Here is a 5219-nt window from a genome sequence, read left to right on the forward strand (position 1 = left end):
TAACAATGTATCACGAACACTTTCCCAATTGAACATCCCTTTAAACCTGTGTCTAATTAGAGGTTGGATTTATTTTTTTGCCAGTGATGACATCCTTCACCATATAAAATAACTATAAACTCAAGATTAAGGCTAAAATCAAAATGGGAAGAATATTTAACAGGCTTTGAGGCTGCAAACTGCAAATTTAAAAAAGTCTGGGTGGTACGATCCTTCCCCAGCACACCCCAGGGAAATACAGTGAGGAACTCAGCCAGAGGCGTCGGCCTTCCTTGGCCGCTTTAATACCCTTGAGTTACATCATCAGCACATTGGCTTTCTACAGTTCTGATCTTTGCAAGTACCACTAAAATTTCCCTTTGGCTGCGGAGAGGAACTACTAATACAGGTATTCGAGCATGTGATCGAGGGCTGGCTCTGGAATCAGACCTCAACCTAAGCCCTGCTCCACCTGAGATGGCTGTGTGACCTTGGCAAGGAACTTCACCTCTCTGTGCTTCAGTCTCCTCATCTGTAACTCAGGGCAGCAATTGTCCCCACCTCTTCAGGTAGCCATGAGGAGTCAACAGCACAGTGCCTGACACATGATAAGCCACCAATACATATCAGCTATTATCATTATAACTTGTATGTTTGGAGCTTCTTTTTCTGAGCTGCACTTGCCATTCACTGGTGTCGGTGCTGCTCTTGGCGGCTTGTCTTGCTGGAAAGACAGCCCAGGCCACATGAAGGAGCTGGGTGGCCGCCACCATCTTGGCTGAGGCACTATCTCAAGCATGCCCAGACCCCACCCACACCTGAGGCAGCCAGGCACCATAACCCATGGACAGAGGCTTATGATTTTATTTCGTTCATAAATTAAGCAAAATACTATACAAATAATTATGGGAGGCAATATCATGTTGTAAATAAGTTTATGGTTTTTTGAGTTAGATAGTGTGGGTTCAAATCCTAGCCCCTCACTATCCATTTGACTTTGAACAAACTATTTCCCATCTCTGAGCTTTCCTCATTGGTTTCCTCATCAGTACGTTGGAGATGGTAATTGAGGCCAGTGGTGTTTTTCCCCCGTCTAACATCCCTCGCCATGATTTTGCTTTTGCTTCGGGAGAAGCAGTTCTCTCCCGCTCTGAACGATAATTTAATTTCCTGGCTCCCTGAGCAGGACATGGGACCCAGCCTTGGGCCAATCACAGCACTCCATCACCTGACCACAGAGATTGGTCTGTGGGTGGTCATGTGACTCCAGCAGGTCCAATAGAGTGCATCTCCAGGCTTTTGCTTGAAACACTTCTTTTCTCTGATCTCGCAGTTCTGAGAATACGAGGGCAGCTGCTATAAAGCCATCTTGCTCCCAAATGGGATTGGCTGGCTGAGAAGGGAGCTGCCCCGGAGGTAGAATCAAGAGAAACCACAGTATGTGGACAACTTTTGAGCCCCGGCTTGAAGCCAATTGTGGTTTTCTTGATACAAGCTAATTAATTCTCGTTTCTTTGCTTAAGCCAGTTTGAATTGGGTATTCTGTCACTTTCATCTGAAACAATCCTGCCCGATAAATATTAATAGTACCTGTCTCCTAGAATTGTTATAAGGATTAGGTAGGGAAACATATATAAATATAAAGGCTTTGATACATTAAAACAAAGCCTTTGGCACAAAGTAAGTGCTTAATAAATGGTAGTAGTTTATATTTATAACTTTAACTGTAGAAAAACAAGAAAGTGCAGATAAAAAGACAATCAGAAAAAAAATATTGCATATTATTCCTAATCTTACCTCTTAGAGGTAGGGAAATATTTTGAAATTTTTTTCTTCCAGACATTTTCCTATATATACGTAGTTATAAAAACCAAAATGGGATTATTCTCTCATACTGTTCTGTAACCTATTTCACCTGGACATAAATCAAACTCATCGTAAAGACATATTTACACAGCAGTCGTTTGCAGTGGCTGCATAGCATTTGTGTTTTTGTTGGCTAGTCAGATGATCTCCAAACTATTTTTGTGCAGATGACATTGTGATGGCATTCTCATCATCTTTCAATTGATTGATCTATATCTTTGTGGATTTTATAATTGTCTAACAACCAGTTTCTAAGGGTAGGATTGCAGAATCTGGAAGTTTTAAAGATTGAAAAACCTACCTTGTAATTTTTATTGAAATATTTAATTTTTTAATACAATGCATTATTAAGGATTTAAATGTCTTTTTTGGACAATGGGGAGCCCAGTTCTGTGGGCTCCAAATCCTGCTTCACCGCTAATGCTTTCACAGCTCTGATGTCATGAATCCCTGTGATCAGCCAGGAGGGGAGGGACAGTGATCAGGAGAATGCTGACTTCACCAGCCGGTGATGACACGAGCTGGATTTTGCTTGCTCTGAACATCTGCCTCTCCACCCAGGAGACCGAGCTGCTTGCAGAGCCCCATTCTTCCAGGTGTTTCAGGGAGACCCCAGGGGATGTCTGACATACACGCGCAGGTAAGTCCTGGTTGCAGTTTGACAGCTCCTCCATCCTCCCTCGCCAACTCCGCCATTGCCGCTGCTGAGCAAAGCTCAAGCCGTGGCAACCGGCCGTGCGAGAGCTCCAAGGCTTTGTCCGCCTCTGAGCCTCTTGGGGCTTCTGGGGACAAGTGACGCTGCTTCTGCTGTGATTGTGCCACCAGTCCGCATAGCCCCACTTGGCCCACTCTCCACGCCGAGCTGCTCCTCCCTGTGGACTTCCTGTCCCCTGACGACCTTGGAAGAGAAGGTGAGGTCACTCCTCTGGCTTATGCGCACTTAGGGGACCCTGCAGCGAGGCTGCTTGGGCACATGAAGGGCTAGAGTTGAGTGAAACCAGGCTTCCTTCCGCAAAGCCCCTTTTCTCCCCACATTGCCAGGAGACCTGTGTCCACATTGGTGTGGGGACTGCCATCGGCCACCAGAACAGCCACATAGTGTCGGTGCCTCCTGTGGCTTCTCAGGCCTGTGCAGAGCCTGAGTCACCATGGCTGGCTCCTTTTCTCCTGGGTGGATCCTCTCTCAGGCGCCCACTGCTCCTCCGCGGAACCCTGCTCTTGTCACACCGGCTCTCCTGCCGCCCTAGGCTGTCACACGCCATCGGGCCTCACATTTGCCCCCAAGAGGCTGTCCGTTTTCAGTGGCACAAACAGCGGCTGGGCAGAAGTGTGTTGCTGAACTTGGATGTGGCTGCCCCTGAGCCCCAGCCAGATGGTCCATTCCGTGACCAGATGCAGAAATGGAGACACAGGGGACCCCCTACCCAAGCAAGATATGATGGGGCCAGAGTTTGAGTCTCTTTCTCTCTGACACCAAGTCCCGTGCTGGTTCGGCCATGTCCTCCAGCCCCGGTGGGCCATTGCCCACCAGCCCCCGAAACCCAGGATCCCGGAGGCTCTGAGCAGAGAGGCTGCTGGGCAGAGGAGTGTGAGCTGGGCGAATGGACAGCGCTCCTCATCCGCATCCCTAGACTAGTCCCAGGGCCATCGTGGGTAGCCTCTCTCCCTCACGCCCTACCCCCAGCCCCAGCTGTCTGTCTGAGGCCCCTGGGCCTGGAGGCCTTTCACCTGCGCAGCCCCGGTGGTGCTGGGATGGGCAGGGCGGGGGGAGGCTGACGTTTGACAGGCAGCTGAGCTCACCAGGCTGCAGGCCTGGCCCCCGCCGCCCTCCCACCTCCATCCCAGCTGGCTCCAGAAGGGAAGCGGGGGTGGGGGCGACTTCACAGGGAAACTTTTGTTCTTGCCTAGAACAGACACGGGCTGGGGACCGAGCTTCCCCTTGGCTGCCACGGAGACCGGGGCCACTTGAGTTCATGTTTATTTTCACAGCGTGGATTCCATGGAGATAATCGGCCCTGACAGGGAAGCCCTGGGAAGAGGGCTTGGGCCTCCGTGGAGCGCCTACTATGTGCTAGGCCAAAGGCAGGCGGGAGCCAGCGGAATCCGCAAGACAGTCTGGGGATTAGTCACCGCGCCGTACATGGCTGAGGAGGAGGCAGCCAAGGTTCAGGGAGGGAAAGTCACTAGCCCAAGGTCACGGAGCAGGTTAGTGGGGAGCTGGCAGGGGAGGCCACCTGCTCCCTTTCTACTTTGTGCCTGAGCGAAGACAGAACTCAAGTCTCCCGAGGCTTCACGGAGAAAGCACTGCCCAGGCTGCACGCGGCCAGAATCCCCGCACAGGATGGATGAGTGTGGGAGTCACTTCCAGGACAGAGGCCCTAATCCAAGCTGAGGCCGCGAGCAATAATTCTCTGAGCCTCAGTCTCCTTCTCTATGAAATGGGGCTAGTAGAGGTCCGTGTTTGTCTCACCAGAGGGCCGGCACGTAGGAAGAACTAGATGACGACCATTGCGAATGCCATTGTTGTATTAAATCACCTGGTGTTAGACCCTTGGGCTCACCATGGGCCCAGGAGTCTTCTACAAGTTGTGTCACTGCCGCTCTGCACGGAAGCTTTTCCCTCCAAAGCCGTGCGGGATGTGGGAGGAGGGCAGACGGTGCCTGAACCAAGGCTGCCCCGAGGAACAGCCCTCCTTGTGGGTCCCCCCACCGTGCCTGGCTCAGCCCCTCCAGCCCTGGCCCCTGCCCTCCCCGCCAATCCACCCACCACGTTACTTATTTATTTGCTGCATTTACTTTTCCCACCCATTTATTTCATTTCTGAAATGACATCTCGAAGCCCTGTTGGACCCAACTCGCCAAACCCAACTCGCCAGGCCAGTTACGACCCGAGGAAGCGGCCAAATCAAAAACCAAACATGGAACCAATAAAATCTTTAACCTGACACTACAAACTTCCCACAGACTTCAGAGAAATACCTCAAGAAGTGCACGACCTTTTAGTTTCTCCCCAAGGCTACCTCCTCCTCCAGCGGGGTCTTTCTAAAATACAGATTTGACCTTGTCACTTCCCGGCTTCAAAACCCCTTCGATAGCTCCTCGTTATTTATTATTCTTATTCACTAACATTTATCGAGGTCCTCTGCTTGCCGGGTCCTGCACCGAATGCCTTTTGTGCATTTGTTCCCGGGGGGTGGGGACTCTCGCTATCCCAGTGTCAGGGATGGGGGAGCAGCGACGTGGGGGCACCGGGGTCGCACAGCTGGCGAGGGGATGCAAACCCGGGTCGGCCTGAATCCAGAGCCAGTGCTGCCGCCACCCCCGGCCGGATTCCTCGGCCTCACGGCACACTTCTGCCTCTGTCCCCTCCGGGC

This window comes from Propithecus coquereli, unplaced genomic scaffold, assembly GCF_000956105.1.
Source record: "Propithecus coquereli isolate 6110/MARCELLA unplaced genomic scaffold, Pcoq_1.0 Scaffold142, whole genome shotgun sequence".
NCBI lineage: Eukaryota > Metazoa > Chordata > Mammalia > Primates > Indriidae > Propithecus > Propithecus coquereli.